We start from the raw sequence: 11,212 nt of genomic DNA, 5'->3' as shown, positions 1-11,212 counted from the left end.
GCAAGAAATGAACAAATAATTTGAAGAGACACTTTTTAAAGGAGGTTATGCAGATGAAAAATAAGCATATGAAAACATGATCAGCATTGCTAGCCATTAGGAAAAAGAGGAAAACCAAAAATATTTATTAGTATAAATATGTTAGAATGACTAAAATGAAAGAGTTGCTGTAACAAGTATTAGAGTTTTTACAATAACTAGACAAATGTGAAAACAATTCAAATGTCTATCAAAGGAAGAATTAATATGTATACTCTGGGATTTTTTGTGCCTATACATGTGTGTATACGTGTATTTTGTTAAGGACAAATAAAGATTTGCATAGACACTCTGTAAAGGAAATTATGTAGATGGAAAATCAGCCTGTGAAAACATGATTGGCATTGCTAGTGTGTGTGTATGGGAAATGAAATATTTTTCATTGAAAAGAATAAATGAATTTGACATAGATAACAAGAATAATTTTCAAAAGAAATCATGATGAGTGCAGGAAGCCAGAATAACAACAACAGCAAGAATTAACGCTGTATTATTTCATTTCATAAATTTCTAGACTATGTAAACAAATAAAATAAGTACATAACATAATGTAAAAAATTCACATTATTAGTAGCAGATTAGTAGTTTACAGAGATGAGGATTTTGAAGAGCAAGGTCAGAGGCAATGAAAAGGGCTATTAGGCTATGTCAAAACTTACCAAATCCTAAACGTACAGTGTGCGAATTATTTTTCAATCATACCCCATCTATTAAAGCTGTTAAAAGCACTTTGGTGAATTAAGGAATGTGAATTGAAAAGAACTACTAAGAGTATGGCTCTTTTATTCAAAACTCAAGAGCAGGCAAACAACAGCTGCTTGTTGTGGGAAGATGTAGGTCTAGAATTAATGAGAAATTGTATTGGAGAACTTTTGAAGTTATTTTGTGTTCCATAGCTTTATAGGATATTGATTTAGTTTCTACATTGACAAAAACTCATTGATTATTAAAATTAGAAAATCTAGATTTTAGTTATTTATATCTTTATATTAAAAAGAACAGATAGAGTGCTGGGGCTATAAATCACTGTTAGAGTTCTTGCCTTGCAAGAGTGAGATGCTGGGTTTGATTCTTAACAGCACATGAAAATAAATAAATAAAGGTATTGTGTCCATCTACAACTAAAAAAATATTTTCAAAAAAGAACAGAAATAAGGGGCTGGGGTTATGGCTCAGCAGTGGAGTGCTTGCCTAGCATGTGCGAGGCCCTGGGTTTGATTCTCAGCACCACATAAAAATAAATAAAATAAATGTATTGTGTCCAACTACAACTAAAAAATAAACTTTTTTTTTTTAAAAAAAGGGCAGAAATATACAGAAAATGTAGTTTATGATACACATACAAAAATGTTTAGGAGTTTTATGTTGATACAGTATGAGCCACATACTTTGAATTGAATTAAAAAGTTAAGATGGGTTGATGAATGGTGATAAGGGCTGATTGGTGGATAGATATGTTTTGATTCAAATAATATAAAATATTAATTATACAACCATATAATTATGTGGATATGTGGGCATTAATTGAATAGTTCTTTGCAATATATCAAATGTAAATTTTTTAAAGTTAAAATGTCTAGAAAACATTGTAATGAGATGAGACTGCATGCTTAATATGTCTTAAAGCCACATTCTGAAATACAACTTAAAGCCTCATAGATTGATTCTTAAGAACATAAGTTGATAATACATTAGAAAACTCCTGAATTTTCTAGCAAAATTGAATATGTACAGTGTGTCATAATAATTACACCTGTAAATACATATACTACAGAAATTCTTCATTTTACATAATAGACTTTAACTTGAAACAACTTAAATTTTCATCTACAGTAGAATGGATACATATATTGTGGTCCCTTCATTTAAAACACAATTATACACCAATGAATAGAATATACAACAGCTAAACAAAATTCAAGATGGATTATGCAAGAATAAGTGTTGCCAAAATTGGAGCCAAATTTAAAAGTTTAAGCAACTGTGTAATTCCACTTGTATGATGTTACGATCAGGCAAAACTAATGTATGACTTTAAAAATCAGTTAGTGAAGAAGGATAGAAAGATTCTTTAAATCATAAAGCATGCTTGTTAGGCAAAATTTTATTTATTGATCTTGGTATTGTTTACATAGATGGGTTTATTTGATGATAATTCCTTGAGCTGCATAATCATTATCTATGTAACTTTTGTATATCAGTCATACTTTAGTGATATTACACAATATTTAGGTCTTATCCAAGGATTAGACAGAAAATAGTCCCTTAAGCAAACAATATATGTTTTAGATATTTTACTGGCATGTATTAGTAAGATGTGAGTACATATTTTTTCTTAAGTATCTGTCAACAATCAGTATATATATATATATATATATATATATATATTAAGACAATTTGGTAATAAAACAGTCAACAACAATAAAATAGTTGACTAAAGTGACAAGTGACCCATGAAGAGCAATAAGGACAAATACAGGTAAATAGTAAAGCATTAAGCAAAATCCAGTCTGCAAAGACTCCTTGAGATAACAACACAGAGACTGGAATAAATTGTCACCAATAATTTTCATAGAATATGCAAATTAATTGGAAATACAGTAATCACACAACTAGTGGGGTTTTCTCATGAGAATTCTGCAATAAATCTTGCCACAATGCTCATTTAGAATTTTATAATCTTTGATGGAAAGACCTGGAGATACAACTATTTGAGCATATGCTAAAAGCATGCATCATAAGTTAAGGATGAGTGCATTTTTTGAAAAAAGAGTGGAAAGTCACCAAATAAATAACCTAAAATTACATTTCAAAGCTCTAGAAAATGAAAAACAAATCAACACTAAAAGCAGTAGAAAACAGGAAATAATCAATTGAATTGAAACAAACAAACAAAAAACATTGAATAGACAAACGAAAAGTTAACTCTTTGAAAGAATAAATAAAATAAAAAAATCTTTAACCAACCTAATGAATAAAAAGAGAACTCAAGTCCCTAAAATTCATGATGTAAAAGGAAATATCACCATGTATACTACTGAAATACGGACAATTATCAAAAACTATTTTGAAAATCTATACTCCAATAAAATAGAAAACCATGAAGAAATTGACAAATTTTTAGAGACCTTCTCAAATTGAATAACGAGGATATAGTAAATTTAGATTGATCAATTTCCAGAAATGAAATTAAAGACATAATCAAAAGCCAATCAACAAAGGAAAGCCCAGGACAAGATGAATTTCAGCCAAGTTCTACCAGACCTTCAAAAAAGAACTTACTCTAATCTTCTTCAAATTATTTCATAAAGAAGAAAAGGAAGGAAACCTTTCAAACTCATTTTATGAAGCTAGTATCACCCTAATACCAAAACCAGGCAAAGGTACATCAAGGAAAGAAAAGTTCAGACAAAAATCCCTGATGAACATAAATGCAAAAATCCTTAATAAAATACAGGTCAATTGCATACAAAAACATATTAAAAGATAATACACCATGAACAAGTGTGGTCTATTCCAGGGATGTTGGTTCAACATATCGCAATCTATAAATGTAATTCATCACATCAATATTCTTAAATTATTCCATTCACAATAGCCTCAAAAAATTAAATAGTTGGGAATCAATTTAACAAAGAGGTGAAGGATCTCTACAATGAAAATTATAGAACATTTAAGAAAAAAAATTGAATACCTACAAAGATGGAAAGATTTCCCATGTTCTTGGATAGATAGAATTAATAACGTCAAAAGCACTATACAGATTTAATGCAATTCCCATTAAAATTCCAACGTTACTTTTCTTAGAGATAGAAAGAGAAGTTATGAAATTCATTTGGAAAAATAAGAGGCCCAGAATAGCTAAAACAATTTTTAGTGAGAAAAATTAATGCAGGAGGCAAGACTATACCAGACCCTAAATTATACTCCAGAGCTATAGTAACAAAAACAGCATGGTATTATCATCAGAACTAACATAAAGGCCCACAGAACAGAATACAACACACAAAGACATACCCACATAAATACAGTTATCTCATACTAGACAAATGTGCCATGAACATGCATTTGAGGAAAGAAAGCCTCTTCAACGAATGGTACTGGGAAAACTATAAATCCATATGTAGCAAAATAAATTAAACCCCTATCTCACTCTGCACAAAACTCAACTCAAAGTGGATCAAGGATCTAGGCATTAGTCCAGAGTTGCTGTGCCTACTACAAGAAAAAGTAGGCCCCAATCTCCATTATGTCATCTTAGAAACTGACTTCATCAATAAAACTCCTAAATTACAAGAAATAAAATCAATAACAAGAAATGGGATGGTATCAAACAAAAAGCTTTTCACAGTAAAAAAAAACAAAAAAAAAAAAAAAAAAAAAAAAAAAAAGAATGTGAAGAGAGACCAGACAAAATGGATGAAAATTTTTGCCATCTGCACCTCAGATAGAGCATTAATCTTTAGACTAAACAAAGAACTCAAAACACACCAAAAGAACAAATAACTCAGTCTATAAATTGGCAAAGGAACTACACAGGCAATTCACAGAGAAACAAATATGAATGGTCAACAAATATACAAAAAGTGTTCAACATTTCTAGCAATTAGAGAAATGCAAATTAAAACTACACTGAGATTCTACCTCACTCCAGTCAGAATGCCAATTGTCAAGAATACAAGTAACAACAAATGCTGGTGAGGATGTGGGGAAAATTATTCACTCATACTTTGCTAGTGGAACTGGAAATTGATGCAAACATTATGGAAAGCAATATAGAAAGTCCTCAGAAACTTGGAGTTGAAACACCATTTGACCCAGTTATACCACTCTTCAGTTTATACGGAAAGGACTTAAAATCAGCATACTACAGTGATGCAGTCACATCAAAGTTTATAGTGGCTCAATTCAGAGTAGCTAAGCTATGGAACCAACCTGGGTGTCCTTCAATAGATGAATGGATAAAGAAAATGTGGCATATATACCTAATGGAATATTAGAAATAAATTTATGGCATTTGCTTGAAATTGGGTGGAACTGGAGAATGTCATATTAACAAGCCAGTCCCCGAAAACCAAAGGCTGAATGTTCTCTCTGATATGTGGAACCAAACCCATAAAAAGGGAGGGTAGAGAGAGGAAGTAAAGTGGTTGATTGGATTAGACAAAGGAGTGTGATGGGAAGGGAGAGGGGATGAGAATAGAAAATAAAGCAGACAGACATTGCGGGCCAGCTTGAGGGATGCAAGTCTCTGAGCCGGCTGCTGAGTGGCCTGGCCCAGGACGCTTTACAAGGAGCACCAGGGCATCACGGAGGAGCTGTTGAGGAGCCAGCTGCATCCGGAGGTGTCAGCTGAGGAGTTCCATCCTTTTTGGCAAAGATGAGGGGGATTCTTAAGTCAATTGCATCTACAGACATGGATTTCAACCAGCTGGACGCTTTCTTGACTGCTCAAACCAAAAACCAAGGTGGGATAACATCTGACCAGGCTGCTGTTATTTCCAAATTCCGGAAGAGCCACAAAACAAAGATTCGAGAGAGCCTCATGAACCAGAGCCATTGGGACAATGGACTTCGGGGCCTGAGCTGGAGAGTTGATGCCAAGTCTCAGTCAAGTCACTCATCTCAAATACACACCCCTGTTGCCATAATAGAGCTAGAATTTGGGAAAAGTGGACAGCAATTCCCTCACCTGGGCCTATGCCAGAGTGGACCACTGAGCTGTTGGAAGAAACCCCAGAGGAAAGCTAGCAACCTCAGATATGAGAAATGAGTGTTGGATGTCGAAGAATAAAGTTGTTGGGTATCCTGATGATGGCAAATGCCTTCATTTATTTGATTGTGGAAGTCTCCAAAAGCAGCAGCCAAGAAAAAATGGAAAGGGCGAAGTAATAATACCCAAAGAAAAGTTCTGGAAGATATCTAGCTTACCTCCCCAGGCGTACTGGAACAGAGAACAAGAAGAGCTGAACAAGCGGTACAATCCCATTTTGAGCATGTTGGCCAACCAGACAGGGGATGTATATGGGTCGTCAAATATAAGTCATCTGAATTATTGTGAACCTGACCTGAGGGTCATGTCAGCTGTGACAGATTTTAATAATTTGTCGGACAAATTTAAAGACTTTCTCCTGTATTTGAGATGTCGAAATTATTCACTGGTTATAGATCAACCAAATAAAGTGCAAAGAAGCCCTTCTTGTTGCTGGCAATTAAGTCCCTCACTCCACATTTCGCCAGAAGGCAAGCAATTCGGGAGTCCTGGGACAAAGAAACCAACCAGGGGAACAAGACAGTGGTATGCGTCTTCTTGCTGGGCCAGACTCCCCCAGAGGACAACCACCCTGACCTTTCTGACATGCTGAAATTTGAGAGTGAGAAGCACCAAGACATTCTTATGCAGAACTATAGAGACACTTTCTTCAACCTGTCTCTAAAGGAAGTGCTATTTCTCAGGTGGGTGAGCACTTCCTGCCCAGACACTTAGTTTGTTTTTCAGGGTGATGATGATGATGTTTTTGCGAACACTCATCACGTCCTGAATTACTTGAATAGCTTTCCCAAGCACAAAGCCAAAGATCTGTTTATAGGTGATGTGATCCACAATACTGGTCCTCATCGAAATAAGAAACTGAAGTACTACATCCCAGAGGTGGTTTACTCTGGAGTCTACTCTCTTTATACAAGGGGTGGGGGATTCCTCTATTCTGGCCACCTGGCTCTGAGGCTGTACAACATAACTGACCAGGTCCATCTCTACCCCATTGATGACATTTATACTGGAATGTGCCTTCAGAAACTTGACCTCATTCCAGAGAAACACAAAGGCTTCAGGACATTTTATATTGAGGAGAAAAACAAGAATAACATCTGTTCTTATGTAGATCTGATGTTAGTAAATAGTAGAAAACCTCAAGAGATGATTGATATTTGGTCTCCATTGCAAAGTGCTCATTTAAAATGCTAAAATATATACAGTCTAAATTTTACATAGAAACACATATCTTCCCTAGTTCCCATATTGTTTTCTTGCATTAGGGTAATTTCTGTGTTAAACCAATAGAATTACCTTTAAAGGTAGTTTTCATGTGAGACCCTCCAAATGCTTTAGTTTGGTACTTCTGTGACTAGGGAAAGCAGATGATGATAATTTTAATGGAGGATATGGTGGGATGATTGGTTCTGAACTTTCCTACTGGATAGTTGTCATTATTTTCTTTTAATTTTTTTTTATTATTGGTTGTTCAAAACATTACAAAGCTCTTGACATATCATATTTCATACATTTGATTCAATCAGATTATGAACTCCCATTTTTACAACAGACACTAGTATGGCAGTATGTAAAAAAGTGGATGTGGAACCGATGTGAATCTGCAAAATGTATATGGGGTAAAAAATGGGAGTTCATTATTTTCTAATTTATCTTCCCTTCTCATCTGGAATCGTATGTTCCTAGAATGTGATCATTGTAAGTTATTTTTATTTTGTTCTGCTATATATTATTCCTACTTCCATTATCATGATAGATTTATCTGTAATTTGGGTGTTTAGGAACCTAATGGCTACCACGACTTTGTTATTCATGACACAGTGGTTTTGTGAAATGGAATTATATTTATTTTCATGAATTGGGTGGATTTTTAAAATTATCTAGAAAATGGACTTCAGTCAAAATTTCCTGCCAAGCCAACAGGATTTTTTTGTGTTAATTTAATCAGTTAATTTTGCAAAATGAGAATTATCCAGTTTATCTTCTTGTAGTCTCATGATCATAGTGAGGAGAGAGTGAGTTTAATTTCTCTTGTGTTTGGTTTGCTAGGTGGTATCATAATAATGATCTGATTTTTTTATTGTTGAAAATAATGATTATGGTTTCATAATGGCCAACTGGAAATTGGATTGCCCCTGACAACCATATGGGTTTATGAATTTTCACTGTGGATCAGGAAAGCATTGTGACTTTTGAAATTGGAAGTGAAAGGTTTGAAGTTGTAGGCTTTTTCTTACCTGGTCTGTCAGTTTAAAACTCCAGGATTCTATTCTTGCCATATTTTCACATGTTGCTTCTGCAAAATTATTATTCTGAGTAGTGATTGCTTCCCTGTCTCAGTGTAGAAGTGCCTGTGTTTTTATTTATTGATCAGATCAAAAACCAAAACATTTTCTTAAATATATTTTGTGTAATATTTTATTTGTATACAGTGTTTTTGGTGATATATTGAACTGGAGCATGATATTTTAAATGTTAAGGTATAACATATGTTAAATAAAGCTAATGGTTATTTTTGAATTTTAAAATTTGGGTTTTTGGGGGGAGTATGAACTACTAGAGTTTAAAATTCTGCCAAACTATTGCTTATATGTATTATTTTATAATATGTTTTCTTGAAATATTTTTGTGTTTTTAGACATAAGAATTCTTATTATATGCAATACTAGGGACTGTAAAAAAGTGGAAATAAAGTCACCCTATTAAAAAAAAAAAAGAAAAGAAAGCAGAATGAATGGGACAAAATTTCCTATGCTTATATATAAATACACAACCAGTTTAACTTCACATCATGTACAACCAAAAGAATGGGATCCTAATTGGAATAGGTAGCACTTCAAATGTGTATAATATGTCAAAATACACTGTCTTTTCATGTGTATCTATCATATATACCTAAACACAACAAATAAAAAAAAAGTTAATGGCAATGTCAAAAATAACTTCTAGGTGTCAATTATTTCTCAAAGTTATCCTTAAAAATAGATCCTATTCTCTCAACTTAGAGCATTTAGGTGACATGCTTAAGATTAGGAAGCCAAAATTTTTATATGTGTCTTTCTTACACTAATAAACTTATTGTGTGGTTTTACATATTTCTGTCTTCTGTAAAAATTTGAAAACATTTTTGTTTGATTTTGTTCTATACAAAATTTAATATTTGTGTTGCAATTAAAAAATAAATTTGTGAAAGTATATACATGATTTTGCTTTCTTTCAACATGTTTGCATGGAAAGGTAAAAGATCAGAAGTACCTTTTTTTTTTGTATCATTGCATGGAAAAATTCAGTAGAAAATAAAATTTAAAAGAAGGAATTATTGCATTAAAGATACTTTCTATAAGATTAATATATTTGTATACAATTAATCTAATTTTATGATTATTTCCTATATTCAGTCTGGGTCCCAAGTTTATTATTTAAAGATACTTTGACTATCTGTAGTAAACATTCTTGTTTTCTTTTTAAATTACTGTCATTATTCACATTAATGTTGCACTACTGCCATCTTGTGAGTGCTCAGTGGTTCTACTATCCTGTGACAGCCATTGCCAAAGTGCATAAACTGAGAGACTGTAGGGATCAGCAAATTACCATTGATTATAATGCAGACTGTAATATTCAATAGTACTTTGAAAACAAAAGTGATGATTAATTTGAAAAGGCTTTAAGTAATTTCAGTATGAATTTCACATGGAATCAGTTTTAGTTATCTTGGCAACAAATTTTACTTTTTTTGTATATATAAATATAACATCTGAATTAGTATACATTAAAATGTCACAAAAAACTTTGCTATACATAATCAAAATTTTGAAGCATAAACCTTAAATATATAAATATTAAAATTGTAAAATAACAATTTTTCAAGTTTTCTTGTGGCCTAGTAAGTAACTGAATGGCTATAATGAGGGAGTTTTGTCAGATGCAAAAATTATTTATTTTGGATGGTATATTTTAGGCATTCTGAGGAATATGGTTATTTGTGAACCACTTGCGTGAGTTGTACATGTAGTTTCTGGATATAAAGTAAGTTTCACACCATGGCTGTTAAAATTCAATAATGTAAGCACCCTTTGTGCACCCACCCCCGAAAAAACAACAAACTTTTTAATATCTTGACATATTTGTACTTCATTACAGTTGCAATTTTAGATCTCCAAAGTACAAAATAATATTTATTTTAATATATTCACAATTTTAATGAAAAGTAAATCTTGTACACTTTTGTTCTGTTTCACAAAGTAGCATGCTTTATTTAGGAAAGCTTATATTACTACAGTGAGAATAATATTTCCTTAGTGTATATAACACTAAATGAAACAAAGGCATGGAAACTATTTTACATGTTTGTAGTATCTGACAAGGCAATACAGGTAATTTGAATTTTAATTTTTTCAATATTTGTTCACAAATCTTAAATAATTAGAATCATTAGATATTTGCTTATCATTAGGGTCACGACATTAAAGTACACTAACAAATCATCAGTTTTTAAATTAACAGTGCTAAAAATTATTTTTATATATTAAAAATCAATAGTGCTCTTGCACATCAGTTTTTCTCTATATTTTTTTCTCAAATACTGTGAATCGTTTTTAAAAAATGTGATATTGATCCACAAATAAAATAAAATTAGGGCCTTTAGAATGCATATTGAATTCAGTCTGTGGTTAAACTAAATTTAACTATTTAGAATAAAGAGACTACTCAGTTAACAAGTATATCTATTTAGTCAATTGCAATAAGAAAGAAGGATAAAAGGAAAAATGTAGAAGGAAAAATAAATGAGGAAAGACAGAAATAGAGAAGAAATATAAAGAGGAAATCTTTAAAATATTTAACTCTGACAACTTGTTTTTTTGCAATTAGTATTTGGATTATATTTATGTGTAAGAGTTTCAATAACTTTCAAAATTATTATGAAAAAACTCCAAAACTCTAAAATACATTTTTGTTTCATAAAGGCAATATTGTTTTATTTGTTTGCTCATTATTCTCAAAAAGAACATCCTAAGGAAAAGAATTGAAGTAAAAAATAATTGTCTGAGGCACATTACTATAAGTCACTGATGAGCCCAATAACTGTGGAGAGTAAAGTAAAACCAAGTCGATGGCTGGCTATTTTAAATATGTGACTTAGGAGAAATTGAGAGAATTAAATGCCATCCAATTTCCTCTTCAGAGTGTGCACCAAGGGAGGTTATCAATGATATGCCAAAGTGCACAATTACCAGAATGCATTTGCTTTCTTTATATAGTTTTCTTTCTTGCTCTGTTCAATTAGTTAAAATTTATTTTCCTTTTCCTTTCTTTTTTATTAGGCTGTGAAAAATAATCAATGCAGACTTCTGGCTCTCCTATTTAGTTTTCTTATAATGGAGACTTCCTGGAAAGGGG

At 32.2% G+C, this 11,212-nt stretch overlaps 2 pseudogenes across 1 annotated transcript; both read left to right on the top strand.

The window, feature by feature from the left end:
* Positions 1-4,088: 4,088 nt before the first annotated feature.
* LOC107138977 lies at positions 4,089-5,790 on the top strand (annotated as a pseudogene). The gene is made up of 3 exons (XR_007340898.1): positions 4,089-4,136; positions 5,243-5,735; positions 5,780-5,790. The product of XR_007340898.1 is annotated as a COMM domain-containing protein 1-like (transcript).
* A 13-nt stretch (positions 5,791-5,803) lies between these two features.
* On the top strand, positions 5,804-7,006 carry LOC107139048 (annotated as a pseudogene).
* The last annotated feature ends 4,206 nt before the right edge of the window (positions 7,007-11,212 follow it).

The sequence above is a fragment of the Marmota marmota genome, unplaced genomic scaffold (assembly GCF_001458135.2).
Source record: "Marmota marmota marmota unplaced genomic scaffold, marMar, whole genome shotgun sequence".
Lineage (NCBI taxonomy): Eukaryota > Metazoa > Chordata > Mammalia > Rodentia > Sciuridae > Marmota > Marmota marmota.
The sequence above is the reverse complement of the archived record's forward strand: the minus strand, read 5'-3'. Positions and strand labels throughout refer to the sequence as shown.